Source organism: Ixodes scapularis, unplaced genomic scaffold, assembly GCF_016920785.2.
Source record: "Ixodes scapularis isolate PalLabHiFi unplaced genomic scaffold, ASM1692078v2 PGA_scaffold5__190_contigs__length_132052651, whole genome shotgun sequence".
NCBI lineage: Eukaryota > Metazoa > Arthropoda > Arachnida > Ixodida > Ixodidae > Ixodes > Ixodes scapularis.
Window position 1 is genome coordinate 40,831,639 of NW_024609880.1, and position 17,335 is coordinate 40,848,973.

The 17,335-nt window shown below is 43.2% G+C and overlaps 1 pseudogene; it reads left to right on the top strand.

Moving 5' to 3' along the window:
* Positions 1-903: 903 nt before the first annotated feature.
* Positions 904-14,998, top strand: LOC115317637 (annotated as a pseudogene).
* Positions 14,999-17,335: the final 2,337 nt, after the last annotated feature.

A 17,335-nucleotide genomic window follows, 5' to 3' on the forward strand; every position in this document is an offset into this window, starting at 1 on the left:
GCTCCTCCGCTGATTGTCGCTCGAGTTCCCAAAGTGACCACCCTAGTAACGATCCTTGCAACTGATCTGTGTTCCCACTGGTGCCGGGGTCCCCTGTTATGAGTGGCTCATCTTCCTCTTCTTCACATATTGTATCCGAGTTATGAGTACGCGCCTGTATATGTTGTGTTCAGGGAGATCGGTGGTCGAATGTACTCGGAGCTCGTGGTCCGAAAGCTAGCGTTGCCAGGGATCCCGGAATCAATCCACAACCCTGCCCGTTTCGAATTGGATGAGCGTGGTACCGGCATGAGGTTGCGTATCCCTACTGCATTTTACACGTTAAAGACCCAGGCTAGCAGCCGTACTGCACTGACTAAATTGCTCATCTACAGTGGGTAACAATGTCGCCATGTTCTCGCGCACAAAATTCCTGTTGTATAAAACAAATAACGATCAATTTGTTGGTTTGTTTGTTCTGTGACCCTTTGTCTTTTGTCCTTGTCTCTTCGTGCGCAATTTTTCATAATATTCAACGTTTACTAACTCGCCCAGCTTACCACATTACTACATTTGACTACATATTGAATCAACGTGTACGCGTCATGTCAATTACCGAGGCGGGTTGCCGCAAGGGAAATGCAACATCGTCATTTGTTTTTGTTGCATATGTACACCTAAAGCCTTGCAGCTGCTCGGTCAATGCAAGATTTCGTATACTTTCCGCGAAAAACACGTGTGGCGCAAAAACCTTTGTTGGCATTTGCGATACATCGGATATTCGATAATAATGTATGCTTCTTTAGTTCTCTTTTACGCACACGTGTGAATGAGATAAAAAAAGAGCAAACAAACACATCGCTATATATAACGTGGCGGCAAGGACTGCCAGATACTTGTTCACGTTTCTTTTACAATAGCAGCATGTTAAATAGTCACAAGCTTGCCTGCTACCTTGTGTTTGGCTGCTTAGTTACTGGAAGTAACTCAAACGGTAATATTGATAGTTGTGACAGCGACACGGATGTGAGAATGCCAAATAGCGATGCTGGAACATCCTCACTCGAATTGGGCGGTCGACTGGCACTTGTCACTGATGCGGCCAGTGGCATCGGGCGTAGTGTTGCTATGGTACTCGCTCGGGAAAATGTCACCGTAATCGTTGCTGATATCAACACAACCGGAGGACGAGAAACCGTCCGTATGCTTCCAAGTACGTATGACCATATTAACTGCATACGCGAATTTCGGGTGTGGAATGTTTTTTGCAGTTTGTTTTTTCACACGAGGATCATAAGGTATCAAAAGCAGCAAATCACACCCAGCGGTACGTTTCTTCGTAACATCAGGCGTTTGATATATATAAACAAAACCTAGTACATCTCACTGCATAACACCAGGTTACTTACAAATATCCGTGGAGGAGAATTGGGAAATGAGGACCTATGACGCATGATGCAAGTACAGAAACTAATACGAGGGCTGTATTTCGTTTTTAACGTTCCGTTGAAGTGAGCTAAAAAAAATAAAGGTTAATATTTTTTTTTATGAAACCGTACTGGTGTTACCGTATATATGGGGTTATACTCCGAAGCCTATAGATTTTTTAAAGTTAAAATTTTATTTTTTTAAGGTCGTTCGTTATGACGAGACGTAACGGATTTTGTGAATGAAATGCGTTAATCATGATTTATGTATAATACAACCTTCTTTGTCTGTTTAGGAATCAGACATTGCTCAAGGAGTGCAGTGTATGAAAATAATGTCGTGTACGACTAAGTGCCTGGTGCGGACTCTGCACGGCGTGCGGACTATATGCACTGGGTGTAGAGAATCTAAGCAAAAACATTCTTTCTAGGTCTAAATGGGCTTTTGCGGAGTATTGCCCGGAAAATACTGTACATATGTTATCTAATTCTTCATGCAAACACCACACAGATAAATGCTGGGGGTGTGAGAATATACGAGATAAAAATTTGAGTAACATAAAATATATTATTTCGACTTCCGAAATTTCTAGTATTTCATTTTTTGTATAATTTCATTCGTCGAATATCAGTGCCGCTCGCGAAAACCTTTGCTTTGTTGCGCCGTACATAGGGCGAGATAGTCCTGAATGACTCGTGTAGGATCATAAGGAAGCAGTTGCTTTGAGAAGAACACACTAACAAGTTATCTCTGCAGAATGTAGTTATTTCTTTTTTCTCGAACGAAGCAGTCATGCTTCCATGTTCTTGGATGCATTCGACAGAAACCCGTAACGCACGCGCATCGTGATTTTGAATGTGTAGAACCTTGCGCCACCCGCAGTCAGATCTGTGAACCGTAAAGCTTCTCTCAGTTGTTACGTCCATAACATGGCAAATTATTGTGAAAATATTAGTAACAGCGATAATGAACCGAGAGCTCCCGACAATCCGTCGCTCGCCGCAGCGTCAAACGAGGTGTAATACCATCTTTTCATATTTCGTCCGGCCTCAGTTGATGTTATGAACCATCGAAGCCAATCCAAGGTCGCTCTAGTTTACGTTAGCTTCTAGAGAAAACGACGTGCCGCAAGGAGAGCATAATAACGTGCTAAGTCCACAGAACTGGATTGGTTGGGATGACCCGTAGCGTCCGCTGCGGACGGACGCAAGGTAAAACGTAATATAGGGCTATAGGTGGCGCAAGATATCGCCCGATTCTAACGGTTCAGTCACATCCATCCTTTTGCTATGTAGAGTGCCTATACATGGGTTGTACGTCACGTCATTCAAAGGGCGCTCCGATGACCACCAGAAACGAGGACAAGAAGGAGCTCCCCTCTTATCAGGATCCTCTTTTGTGCCTCCCGGATTTTCGTAGGTGTCGCTATTCTCCTCTCAGAAGATTATAGAAGATTAACCCTTCAATCAAAACGATAAGCACATTACACTTTTGTTCACGTCTTTGCTACATTTCTTTTCTCCTCGATTTTCCTTGCAAAAATCCATTCAAGTACTTGACACGAGTGCGCATGCCCGGTAGGGTGATAAGTGCATAAATTGAGATGAAAAAACAAAATTCCAAGGTCCCTAAAAAAAGATTGAGTCCAGGACCCAGGATTTTGAGCACGAGGCTCACCCAATATGCCAAGGGGAACACTTGTAAGCGACAGTTATGTTACAATCTTCTATTCTTTTCGCGCGCATACGTGGGTTTGAAGGCGAGGCTTATTATAACATGGCGCAGTCATTTGAAAGCTTTCCTTAATAATGGTTGCATCCGGGGTTCTCAGTCATTCCATTATGCGTCAGCGAGACCGTCACTCGCCACAAACCGTATCGAGGAAACGGCACGACGCTTCGCAAAGGACGGAGGGACGTCCTACGTGAAGGGGGTTACGAAAGAACGCCCGTTTGCTCGAAGCCGGTTAACTTTAACCGCGGTTAAGCCCTTCCCTTCTAGGTACCTACAAGTACCTAGCCAAGTTTGACGAGGGCTGGATGAGCGATAGCTTCGTGTTTTATTATGGGGTGGTAGCTGGTGTCACCTACTGGCTGTAGCGAGTATACGTGGCTTCCGTGGAAAGGTTCCCGAAATGGGGGGACCCAAAAAATGCGCGCTGCCTGGTTTTCGCGACGCAGCGGGGCATACATTCGAGCTTCAGAAACAATTTTTATTGCTCGTGGTATAAATAATCGGCAAGGAAAAACTAAAATAACCCTTGTTTGGAAATTTTCTAAATATTTGGCTGTATGAAGTGAAGAAAAGCCTCGTTAAAATTTCCTTGCAAGTTCGAAAGAGGACGACGAAGTTGAGTCCTAGAAACAATGAGAAAGAAGTGAGCAGTGAAAGGCGTGCGGTACACCGGCAGCATGGTTGGCAAGCATGTAGGAACCGTATATAACACCGTCATAAATTGAAAAACCTGTAACTTGGCTCCACTGAAAATTGACCTAGCAGTAAATTACCCGAACATCGAGAAGAACGCTGGAAGTGTAATTTTACGATCCGCGCTCGCTGGCCTTCCACTTATAAAGATTTTAAGTAAACAATCATAATAAATCTTTGACGAACGCGCGTGCACGGCAAAATTTGTTTTAGGCGTTTTGCTTCAGAACAGTTATTACTGCGGACGCTAGCAGGTGCAGCGCGTGTAACTACACTCGTAGCATGCACCTCGGTGCTTTTTAAATTTAGCAAAAGGTCTATGGGAACGCTCTCTGCTTTTGTGTGCTATCAATACCCGGTCGATTGGGTCAAGGCAATCCACTTTCCAAAGACGTTGCAATGCGCCTACGACTATCGCGTTCATTTAGGCTTAGGAATGGCCAGAGTCGAAAGTCTATCTAAAAGATGCGGCGAGGTCATTGCTCATGTTTTGCGTTTTAAGTGAGATAAACCAACGCGAAAACCTCCTGCACCATTCATTCCTGACTCACTCGCCCGCTACTGCAGCTACTACGACGTATTAGTTCCAAAGCGAGCGGCGCTCACTCACCGGGGCACCGCCATGTTTCCCCGCCGTCCTCACTCTGCCGGTCACGTGACCCAAAATTCCCCCCCGTAGGGAAATCCGGTTAACCGCGGTTAGTTAACCAGCTTCGAGCAAACGGGCCCTGGTGGCGACTGACTGCTTTGTTGAGCTCATGATGGAATGACTGAGAACACTGACAGCAACTTTTTTTTCGGGAGAGCATGCAAAAGAGTGAGCCACGTCATGATATTTGTCCAAATATGTGTGGTAAGATATAGGTGGAGTATTTCTGATCATTTTGTGTATATAAAAAAATGGTAATCTGTTGATTTTTTTTTTCGTTCTTCTCTCATTCCGTTTTTTGGTAGGTCTTGAAAGGACTGAGAACCGTGACTAGAACCCTGACGGGAGAACAAGGACACCCAAACCCTATGCCATGTCATAAATAACTCTCTTAGTTATGGCTGTTAAAATACGAGAAGAGTCCGCTCTCAGGAAATGAACCTGGCGCCTCCGCGTGAAAGACAAGCATAGAAACCATTCCGCCACGTATGCCTTTTTTTTTATTGCCGGATTTGGACATTAACTATATCCAGTGCTATAAAATTAAAAAGGCCATGCTTGCCGACTAAAGTCTAACAATGTATGGCTAAAAGGGTTTCCCGCGAGTCACCCCGCGGAGTACCGACACAAAATCACGAACGCAAGACGTTGAGCTTTCCACACTTCTAAGACATATTGCATAGATTCACCGAAGTATTCTATAACCTCTATTCACTCGGTGACGCACGTAGCAACGGTGTATTACCCGAACGTTTTTAAGCGATTAGCCACCTATATTATGTAGGCATGGTCGTATAACTTATCTGCGCAGGCCGCATTACTCTACCTTGAAAGCATTAAAAACAAAAACTGTGTGAATTCATTGTAAACGTCCTGTATATTTCTTCAAATTAATTATTGATTGGCTTAATTGCTCGGTAAACTGACTCTTACTTGCAGATGGACACCTTAACCACACGGCCCTGTACGTGGATGTTCGAAATTCGACTTCAGTCAAAGATCTCGTCGAATGCGCTGAAAATGCATACGAAACGAACATCACTATTGTGGTCAACAGTGCTGGGATCCTGCAGAATATCACTCCGTTCGTAAATCTAAGTGAAGAAGTATTCGACAATGTAATCAACACCAACCTAAAGGTGAATCACTGAGCTGACTTCCAGTTGTAGTTTTTGCCGAATACCTCACATGTTTAGTAGTGTTATAAAAAAATAACCTACAAATCTATTCTGCTCGATATACACACTTATGATCATATGTGAATGTATGATACCATGTAAGTTTAATATTCAATTATTGTAATGCCCTTCAAGCTACCGCTAACGTGAGTAGCTCTAAGAAATGCATAGTCACGAACTTTTGTTGGCTTTAAAACCTCAATTGCATTGTCGGTGTAAGGATCAGAATCAACGACGATCGCCTAGGCCCGTTTCTCTGTAGAGAGCAGGAGGCCGGGAGATTCTTGCACCTACGATTTACGCTATTATATGGTCAGGTCTAGGGAGTGGTGGAGGGGAAGGATTGGATGAAAATGCTGTTCTCCGTCGTCTCTATCGCTCGAAACTCAAGCCATTCGATTCGTCTCCAGTCGTGGCTTGGCTCATCATTGCCTGCGAGCAATGCAAGCACCGAATCTTCGAGGAATGCTGTAGTGTTTGTTAAGGGGTCAAGAGGTCTTGGTTTTGTTTGCATGCCTCTCATTGGGTGGACGTTTACCACGTTTTATGGGCCAGTTTTTATTTGATAGGCTTGTTTTAGTCAGAAAAAAACATGGTGGACCCCTAAAAAAACCCTAATTCCGCAGACACGCGAAAAAAGGAGATTTTGGCGTGGACTTGGACGCTTTATCTAGTGTCAATCATGCCGTAATTCCCAAAATTTTATAGAAGTAATTAGTTGTGCGTAGGTTGTAATACTAAATTCTTCCAATTAAACATCTTTAAATATAAGAATCTCACATCTCTTGAATTCATCCCAGTAGACCACTTGATGGTTGACACCGAGGAATCGGACCCAGCTCTATCTATGCCAATCTGCAATTCCCCAACACAGTGGCGTACCAACTTGTTCTTGAGGGGGGGGGGGGGGGGGGCAAAACACATGGCTTGCCCCCCCACTCTGAAAAATGGGGGGGGGGGGAGCGCCCCCCTGCCCCCCCCCCCCCCCCCCGGTTCATACGCCCATGAGCCAACATCCAACGAATCTCTGCTTTCGGTAAAAAAAAGTGTCAGTTCTCTTGAGTATCAGAGTATCCCTCCTCGCTGAGGCCCCTCACCCTGCGTAACTTGTAGAGGAGCCCGGGGGTGTCCTCCGAAACTCTGCCCTAAAACGTCGGCGGACCTCTTTCGTCCTCGGCCACTCCCCGTACCAGAACTCGACATCGACGAGCCCATTGGCATTTAACCACACCATGAAGGTCACTTTCCCCACAAAACAGCGTAAATGGAAGTTGCAGACAAAAAAGGAAATATAGGCGCTGTAACGACAGTGCAAAGCAAGCGACGTCATGCAAAAAAAAAAAATCTTCGACAAACATCTAAAACTAATATTTTTTTGGTTGTTCTAATTGGTTTATATTTTATTGGCAGAACAAACAAAACAAAAAAAAAGGACCATGCACTGACAATCCGCTCAGAAAAAGAACGCATCACTTTTGGCTCCGAATTGTCGTCTTCTAGTGGAGAGTTGTATTGTTCAGTACAGGAGCAAGGCGTAACAGCTGTGCGTTTGTGTTGCGTTTCGTGCTCCACAATGCGCTTGCGCTTCGTCGCCATGCGCCAAATCAAAACGAAATTTCAGCCCCGGGCATGCGCGATGTCGAACACACAACGCAAATGGATTGCGCCTGCGTTTGCTTGTGTACGCAAGATTAGATTTAGTACTGCGCATACACGCGAACGCAAGAAGTGCGAGTTTGCGTCGGGGTTGTGTTCCACACAGCACGTGCGCGCTCTAGGAACGCGGTCTTGGATTGGCGAGTAGCAACGACCTGCACGCGCAGCGAGGAGCACAAAATGCTCACGCAAACGCATAGCGCTCGCGTTGGCTTTTATACCAAATAACAAAACTCCGTACTAGAACTCAATATAAGCAAGGTTGAGAGAAGCGCCCGTAGTAGCCACCTTCAATCTTATGTTTCGCCGCCTGTCCCTACCTACGGACTCCGTAGCTAGGGATTTAAAGTTGGTGATTACTAACTTTTTACTCACGTAAGTTTATGCAATGTAATTTATATGCAGATAATACGCGTTCTTCGGAGACATATGTACAAAATCTTAGCTTGTTACGTTCAAACCCCGTATTATTCATTTCTTTGAAATAGACATCAAATTCATTTTATTAGCGCTGTAGATAGAGTGGATTGCTTCTAACATGTATACTAAACTCCCTACAACTACGTTTAGGTAAACTCAGTGGTGGTGCCCGAAACCAAATTTTATGGAAACTACTTTTATAGAAACGCTCCTTTTCGCCGGACTTCAATAATAATGCTTCGAGTGCTGTTAGCGCTACATCGTTCTAATCTTTCAACGGTACTCCATCAATATCGAATCACGTTCGCCAGCGAAAATACGACTTCATTCCTTATAACAATGGTGCTTTATGCGGTTCATTTCTCAGATCATTGGCTTTTGTATCTACAGTAAATGTACACATCGCGACACTTTTAGCGCGAAAATGACAACGGCGCATTTTTGAATTTACTTCTAAATAGTATTAGCGAGCACGAAATTTTATCGCTTACAATATAGAACTAAGTGAGCTCTTTCAGTAGCAATACTAACTTGATTGACATCCCTTGGTTTTAAAGAGAAAAACTACAAAAACCGGCGATTGCTTGTCCGCGCTAACAGTGTCGTGGTTTGTGCCTTGAATATTCTCTTATTTAAAACGAAGCATTTCGGAATTAACGTTTCCCTTACAATTATATATTGTAAACAAATACTCTTCGCGTGCTGCTGTCAGATATTCAGGGTTCGATCGAGAAAGGCGACCCCGGATGTTTAGGCCGCATGAATAAACTACGCGTGCAGATAGCTGAAAGTTCACCAGAGTGTGACGCAAAAAATTAAGCCAGAAGGAGAAAGTTTGATATCATTAACCTAAAGGGAAATTAAAAATTTCAGCAAAGAAAAAACAGGATTTATCTTTACGAGCAGACGACGACCCCTGAGAAAAGTGGAACAATTGTGTCTGCTTCGCATCGCATTTGATAGATGGCGCCACGACTTCGTGTGTGTCAGAGGTTTAGCTTTGGTATTGGCAGCGAAACGGAAACGTTGTTCTATATTTTCCAGCGTTTTACTCACACACTGCTTATAGTAATGCAAATGGTCACAACTCTTGACGTAATACGTGAACAGATTCACAACGTTGTTGAATTGGCCCCTTTTGCCTCTTTTATTTTTTTTTTTTTAAGAAAAGCTTTTAAAAAGGCATGTATAAGAGGCGAAGTTTAGTCCATTTTTGTCCTGTGAATTTGAATAGCAGAAGCAGTGGACCCGAACGTGTCAATAAACGCAAGAAAGAAAAAACAAAAGAGAAAACGCTGGGTTTGACTTTATATTTAGAGGGTACGTTTGCCTTGAGCGTGCCGCTTATGAGAGAACGCGAGCAGCGCATTTTGCTGCTCGAGTAAGGCTTGACGAAAGCGCGCTCCGAACAAGAGGGGAAGGGGGGGGGGGGGGGGGGGTTTCAGCGCTATTTCGTAAGCCCTGTTGTGCCTACTTGGTGCATCAATTTGAAATACAATTTTGACAATCCTCATTTTAAAAACCAAACAAAAACAATTTAGTATTTTTCTTCATGTACATATTTATTTTATCTTTTTTCATCAATATTTATCACCAACAAATAGAGTGCACAAATAAGAAATATGCTTATAATAAAAAAAAGTTAGAAATATGAAAATATTGGGCCACCTGATCGAACTTTAGCAGAAAAGAAGCTCCTCGCTTTTTGCGCTGTGCCCACGGATCCTGACTTTTGTTTTTGTTAATGATATAACACGTTCATAAAGAACATTCAGACACCGCCGACTTGACCGCTACGGGAGGTAGCCGCATTTGATGAGCACCTATCGATTGTCCAGTCCGGGCGGATACCGCTTCAGTGACGGCTGTTCTGTAAATTGACCTGTTCGTCAAGGTGAAACACTGCCTCGTCTGTGAAAATAAGAAAGTCCGAATTGTTTGTGTGTGTGTGGGGGGGGGGGGGGGGGGTGGACCCGATCTTTGGAATCTCTTCGCGGCAGAGGTCCAGCCGTCGCGGCAGAAGTCCAGCCTAAGGGTTCAGCTTCTGGAGAACTTAAGTCTTCTAGGCTCTCATGTTGTTCTGGTGTGTGATCCGACGCACAGTAAAGACGGCGACGCCAAACAAATGTGCCGCTCTTTTCGTCAATAGACGCCGGTCCGCTCTGAAGGCTCCCATGATCCCGTAAAAGAGCTCTTCCTTTTGCGGCTTGCTCGAGGAGACGTGCTTCTTGTTGGCGATACTGCCCTCCTCCCCGAAACGTCAAACCCGCTTCCAGATTGTTTTTTTCGTCAATGGCTTGTAAAGGCGCTCGCGTCGGTATCGACTATAGAATGGGCACTTACTTCAAGCTTTTGTCCTCTGAGTACCCGAGCACGACATTCGTGCGTTGCTTTTGACTGTGTTGCCTTCTAAGGCACGGAATTCCAGCGAAAGGAGACGTAAGATAAAAGCTATCACCAGGAGGACAGGTGTTCGCGTTCGCGAAGTGCGAGTAAAGCAGACGACGTCTACTAGAATTCTTTATTTGAGAAATATTATATCTGAGCGAATGCACACAAGGACCACAGTGTGCATTTTCTTTTCTTTATTTTCGTTGAATTAAAAAAGAGCGTGTAAGCAAAACACAAGAATATATTAAACAACAGTTGCATCTTGGCGTCAAAACCACAACTAGTGATTCCGGCACTGACCACGGACACGGACCAGAACCGTTTATACTGAGAGAGTTTCGCTAATGGGAAGAGCTGTTTGCGCGCTAGAACCAGCGGATTTCGAGATAATATAAAATGGCGTTACTTCTGTGTCTTCTTGATTCTTAAGAAATATCGCATAGAGTTTCTATGAATCAGAGTCACAAAATGGCGGACCGAAGTAGTCACCTCCTGTTGTCAGACTAGGCGGAGGCTAAACTCTCTAAGTATAAACGGCTCTGACACTGACGGAGTGATGCGCCATCTGTGTGATGTGACGCAAAGCAGACGCGATTGTTCCCCATTTCTCCGGAGTTGTCGGGTCGTAGACATCAGTACTTTTTATTTTATCTTTTGATCCACGTAATTTCATTATCTCGAACTTTTTCATTATGGCTGATATTTCTTGCGTCACATTCTAGGGAACATTCAGCTTTCCGCGATGCGCAGTTTTTTATGCGGGCTAAAAAGCAGTGTTTACCTTTCACGATCGAACCCTGTAGATCAATGCTGAACATGTGCCTCGAGTGGATAAGGCAGGAAACAACTTCAATTGCGGGTCTTATCATAATCCGCCCTATTTTCGTATGACACGTGCGTTTTACCTTAACGTTTGTTAAAGGGGCGGTGCAATGATTTTAACACTGAACGAATGTGCAGCTTGTATTTTTTATATTGTTTACTTCGGCGTAAGTAAGAGAAAAAGTGCCACCATAACCCAAAATACCTCTATTTCGCTGCGTAATCGCAAGATAAAAAACGCTTTTTTTCCCAACCTGCGGCCACATGGTGGCCGCAAATGGAACCTGTAGTTTCACGTCATTCGGAGTGGTTTTTGTAAGTGATAGTGTTAGGCAATTGTAAGCTTGATTTAAGGTTAAGTTTAAAAAAGCTTGTTGCTTAGGCATGTAGAAACGCTTCAAAAGCCTAATATTGCCGCTAAAAGATTTGTGGCGCCATCTACCGCAAGTCAACAAAACCTGCCGTCGCTGTCATCCGTCGACGGCCGAGGCGCCTACGGCGGCTACACGAGCAACCCGGACGTTTTGTCTTTCCATCGCTCGACGGAGTACGTTGGTCGTGGTCCGTAGTATCGCTGTATCGTTATTGTTCCTGGTGTCTCGACCTCGACTTCGACTGACCGCCGCGTCTACTGCCCGCCGCACAATTCCAACTGACTTACTATACGCAAGCATCCTGCGGTCGACGTCGCTCAGGCCGTCCGCCAAGGAGGTTAGAAGTACTAGGAGGGGGCACGTTGCAATATTGGTGAAGCCTAGTCATAAAAAGTTTAAACGATCTTGTGCCCAGCGTGACTGCAGATCTGTCTGGCGATTGGTGCGCGTGACATGTCACGTGTGAGATGGGTGGTTGATTGAAGAAGGACTCTTTGCACGTTTGCGCGCGCTCCGTCCGGTAGGTTTTATCACATCGAAGGATAGACCGGCTAGACTGTGGTGTATTCTAGTACCCCATAGCAAGACGAAGGCTAGCTACGGTCGCGTGATGTGGTCACGTTGACATGGTAAGTGAGGAGTGTAAGGAGGAAAATGAGAAAGAGGCGAGGCGTCAAGGGAGCATGGCTTGTGGAGGTTACGCGGCTGACGTCATGCCCTCTCCTACCCTTATATTCTCCATGCCGTCCGCCCATGCCGCCATGTTGGTCGGGAATCGACGGGAGAGCGGCGAGCCTGGCGAGCCGGCGAGCGCTGGGGAAACGGAAGCCAGAAGCGCCCAACCGGAAACCAACGCCACTCCGAATGACGTCACAGGCGAAGCTGGTGCCGCTTCAATGTTGAGTTGAGGGGTGCCAGAGATACCAATTTCTTTTATTTTTTTAATGGAAACTAGGGCAAGCAGGAAGGAATAGTTTTCGGTCCTTCGTTTTATATGTGGCCGGGATCAATTCCCGCAATTAATTAGCCAAAGTCCGCAAATTGTTGCACCGCCCCTTTAAGGGCAGAAATACAGCGGTAAAGGCATAGCGACTGAACTTTCTTTTTGCAAACTCGGAAGCCCTGCATATTTTTGATTTGTCTGTAACTTTGTTGACTACCAAAACATGCATGAAAATCTTGTGAGTTTCCGACAGTTAAGCAACCGAGAACGTATCTTAATGATTAAAACGCGTCCCTCGATCATGACAATGCTACTGTCCATGACATCGATGGCTATCTCAGTGATGAAACTGAAACATGTTTACTCGTCCTGGGTGTCGGCTTAATGCAAGGGTTTAGTAATTTGATACTACAAATTCATCCACCAAGCGAACTGGTGGGGGAAACGTCTATAAAAGGCACATAATTCATGAATGCAAACAAGATGAAGCCCCAGATAGATATTGAATGACGTCCGGCATGTTATGACAAAGTTTTCATAACTTACCCATACTGATGCCGAGCTGTATTAAAGTTTTATAATATTTTATTCTGCGTTTGCTTCGACTGACTCACCATGAGTGCTGACAGCACGAGCAATTGCAGACACTTTTCGACATTTCTGTATTATATATCCAGGCTGTCTCGACGTTTGAGTCTAGAAAGTTTATAAAATTTTCCTTTCGTATATTGCAGACTTGTATTAATCAAATAATTAATGAATTGAGTAACACTGACTGCATCAGAATAAATAGTGTGCACTGTGAACTCTTAGAAGGAAAGTCGGTTAACCAAACGGGTATGTGAAGTAATATGTGTGACACAGTCGTGAGACATAATACCACCTATTCCCCGGTCATATGCAGTAATTCTTACGACCAGATATTCTTACAAAGGTAGAAATATATATTAATTTTTTAGGAACGTCTTTTTTTTTTTTGTGGAAATTCAGATATAATCTTGTTAATAACAAGTGAGTTTCAGTCTTTTTTTTTTTTTTTTGTAGGTCAACCGTATTTTGTTAGATTATACGGATGAAATAAAAAGCAGGTGACGCATATTTCAGATAAATTTCCGAAACCTTCACACAACCCTTTTCGATGTAATAAATATTTTCCTGGTCTGTTATATTAGTCGCAAGCCTGAGTCTAAGCAAAAATATTTTACTAAAATATGTTTGCTTGAAACTTAAATATCCATAATGTTGCGATGATGCCGTCGGCAGCATGGTGAACACGACACGCAATGAAAGCAGATAGAATGATTTAAGGAGGCCGAGCCAGATCGTGGAGCCTATGCCGAGATGACCATGAGAGCCGCTGACCCTTCGTCGTCTTCACGTTCCTCAAATATTGTTACGAATGACAAAAGATAGACAAATGTAAAATTCAAAATAAGTGCTTTACGGGGCGAACTTATGCCTGTAAACATAAAAAAAAAATCCAACGCATCTTGTGCCGTCTGCTGACTGGTGACATCTACGAAGCAACGCGTTACCTCTGTATTTATATAAGCGGTGAATTCACGAAAGTTCGGAACCAGAACATGCATTGGCAGCCGAGAATATCTTGATCAAACTTTCCAGAAGATCGGGGCAAAAAGGGCGTAGTTCAACCCCGTTCCTCCTTATGGCAGGCTCTTGCGTTTCCAACTACAGCACGCACGCGGCAACAATTCCTGCTCATACGGTCTCGCACATTCATCAGAAATAGTATATACAGTGTCTTCCTGTTCTGAACAACCATTGCCTAATTTTTGTTTGTTTCTAACAAACCTTTTTTTTATTTCTTGAGTACATGTATTTAGTATTAAATTCGCTCATTCATTGTTAAATGACAAATATGTTTCTTAGGTGTCCATTGTTAAATCCTACAGCACTGACAAATATTTATTCAGATCGTCTTTAATATCATCGCGTAGCTGTCGCAGATCTTGAGTAGTTATCAGCAATGAATAAATCAACTTATAAATATCAAACGATGAGTTATCGTTTCTTACACTTCAAAACAAGGTAAATACATTATATATATTTTTGTTGTTGTCATGAGATGGCTAGCTAGCGAGGAGATAAATCCGCAAATAAATATATTAAGGCTGTTAAATTGTACTGTATCGGGATGTGTTTAGTGGTATTATTTATTTTGCTTCATTTATTTTTTTTATATATATACTTAAACACATATTATTACTTGTAATATGCCTGGCTGTTGAAGTAAAAATAGGTCATAATAGACTTGTTTCATCGCATGGCAACCGCAGAATCGAATGCAGCCTTTTTTGCTTGCAGGGCACATTTTCGGTGACCGAAGTAGCGCTGAAGCACATGCTATCACGGAATGTAACAGGAGCAGCTATTGTGAACATTGCGAGCATACTTGGCAAGGGTAGGCTTTCCAGGAATCGGCTCCTACACAGCCTCCAAGGGTGGTGTCATTGCGTTCACCAAGTCCGTCGCCCTTGAGCTGGCGACCAGGGGAATTCGGGTCAACGCGATTCTGCCCGGCCTTACCAACACTCCCATGATTCAGACGTCCTCAGACAAAGATATAACCAAAAGGCTAGCGGCAATGATTCTCATGAAGCGTATCGCGGACGCGATCGAAATCTCGGAAACAATTCTTTTCATGTGCAGCCCCAAAACGTCCTACATGACCGGAGCTTCTATTGACGTTGCCGGAGGTACACAAACATAAGTAAATGTTTGTGACGAGTGCTTCCGATTTAAAATATAGACACAACACTGAAAAATACATGATGTTGAAACAAAATATTTCATGGGTAGGATTAGAATTTCGTAAATAAACACTAATAAGCTTCTGCAATTAGTAAATATATTCCTACGAAAAATTCCCGCTGTGCATTTCATTTATAACTTGTCTTATTTTTTAACTACAACATACTGAAAAATACTGTTTATATCAATTCATTCTTTTTCCATAGTTTTGTGGCTCGGCGCAAATTAGATGGGGGTAAGCGCTATAATAAATATACTAATCAACGCAACTTGGCTAATTTTCCTACCAATCACCTTATTGCAATGTCATATTGCAGTTTCAGTGATTAAAATAATCATTGTTCGTGTCTAGATTGATCAATAAAACTAATAAAAGAGAGAACTTGTGATAAATTATTAAACGATCATTTGTTCCGCTTTTCTTAAAGCGTGACTCTGAAACTGGATCTCCCCAAAAACATTAAATCTTCTGCCGCTGTACCACGTGTCATATCTAAGTAAAAGCTTTGAGCACGTCAATAGTATTTTTTCGTCACACCCCTGTCACAAATATACGACGGGAGAGTGGGACAATCCTTCGTGTCAAGGTATTAATGGAACTTGATATTGACTCGGTAAGGATTCGTCGCCACCCAAATAAGTTAGAGCTGCTCGGATTGCTTTATCGCGAATATTTTCTATAGCATTAAAATACGTAGTTAATTACGACAGGATCGGTTGTTAAATACTTTAAAGTATTAATGCGATTTGTTTCTTAGCTTGGTCTTTGAGTTGGCTATTCTTATGTACAAATTCGACACGTGGGTTAGCCGAAATTCGCTAAGTTGCAAACAAAGTTTTGTACTGCTGAGATCTCCCTAACCTTTTGTTATGTAATAAGGGATACAGAAGATGAATACTCCTGCCGTTTTGTCTCCAAGATTCGTTTCTTTTATCACCCGGGTTCTTTAGGGCAATGCACTCAAGAAGTGGCAGGCTGTAGACTACTGAGGCATTTTATATTTTCTAAACTGCCACAATGCTCTTTTGTTTTATGTACTCAGATGTATTTCGTGTTTTTGAATTAAAGTGAAGCATTTAAAGTGACTGCATAATCGGTTTGCCAACCTATCGTGCTATAATTTACCACAGTGGTACCTAAAGGTAATGGAAGCATTGTACCAAAATATAAAAAAAAGAAACGAACTTGCCTGAGTAAAGAGAAGTAAAACACTATAAGTGTGAGTTTTCTGCCTCCGGCGCCCATCCGCTAACCGCGCACCCTACGACTATCCCAACAACCGATAGATGGCGGCAGCGGCCCCGGCTGCTTACGGAGCCTTTCCTACGGCGGCTGCAGCTCAGCAGCCGCCCGGTCGCACCAAAAGCAGACGACATCTAACTGAGATTACTCCACGAACGATCATTTTTTTGTTGTTGTTGTGTCTATTTAAAGAGTTCTATTGGTAACGAAAACGATCACGAGCATTGCAGCACCAAAAAAGCGCGCGCCGTTTATTAATAAAAAAAAAGGTGTCTTCTTTTGGAGAGACTGGGTGGTTGCTGAGCTGCCGTAAGCCGCCGACTGCGCTGCCGCCATCTTTCGGTTGTTCCGCAAGCTAGAGGGCGCGCGGTTAGCAGACGGAACCGTGTGTAGAAAATACCAGTTGTCGTGTTGTTTATTTTTAAGACAAATCATTTCCTTTTTTTTAGAGATTTTTTCACTACTTTTTGGCGCATCAGTGGTATATTGCAGCACGATACTTTACCGAGACGATTTATGCGATCAATTTAAAGGTTTCACCGGGGCTCGGAGGCACGCGTTCGATCTGTGAATAATTTTCTCTCAGCTAGCACCGGGAATACAGCCTGTCAATGTGGAATGTACAGAAAATAAGATATTTCGGTAATTATATAAAACCGCTTTTGATGCTAATTTACCTCTTGGGGTGTAGTGTTCCAGAGCGATTAAAACACGGTGAAAGGAGCAGCTCGCCATAAAACAATCGTTTTTTTCGATATATTTCCTGTAATACTAAGTTAAAGGATGCTATCCAGCATGTCCCGCCCACACAACATCGCCGAAGAAGAATTAAGGTTATTCCTACCCGAGTGACTTTTCTTAGCCCCTTGACAACCTCCGCTACTTCTTTTTCTTGTTTAAAGAACATCCGTAATGTACGTGTGCAAAATTTGTTTTGACTACATATAGAAATTTCAAGTTATTTTGAACGTAGTTGAGATTGTTTTGCACTACGCAACAATTATTTCAAACAAAACGAAAAATGATTATGAAAGCAGCAAGTTCCACATTTTT